Genomic DNA, 427 nt, shown 5'->3' with positions numbered 1-427 from the left:
TACGACGTAGTATGGTGTTCAGTTCAGAAAAAGTGCTTTATAAATGCTCTCACTCTTCTTCCTTCTATCTAAATTAATTGTTACCACATGTTTCTTACAGTAAAGCATTTGATCACGTTTATTCATTCCCTAACATTCAATCTGTGAAAACCTACTCTGCTGTCATTTTATCTTATTTCTAGTAAATATAAACACGTCTAGCTTTATTTTCATGTAAGTGGAAATAACTTTCAAAAACACCCACTCACTCCAGCCTTCTCTTCCTGTCGACTTTAAACCAAATGAGCATAATGAAGGCCTCCCAGGCCTTTCACAGCATCTTTTTGGCTTCTTCTGCCTCCCTCCTCTTCCAACTAGACCTACAGCGCACCCAGTGTTCCTTAGACTACTGCATGTTTTGCTGTCTTAATGTTCTTGCTCACCCTCA

Source organism: Bos grunniens, chromosome 14, assembly GCF_055505025.1.
Source record: "Bos grunniens cultivar Pamir isolate PY7600 chromosome 14, Bosgru_T2T1.0, whole genome shotgun sequence".
Classification (NCBI taxonomy): domain Eukaryota; kingdom Metazoa; phylum Chordata; class Mammalia; order Artiodactyla; family Bovidae; genus Bos; species Bos grunniens.
The sequence above is the reverse complement of the archived record's forward strand: the minus strand, read 5'-3'. Positions refer to the sequence as shown.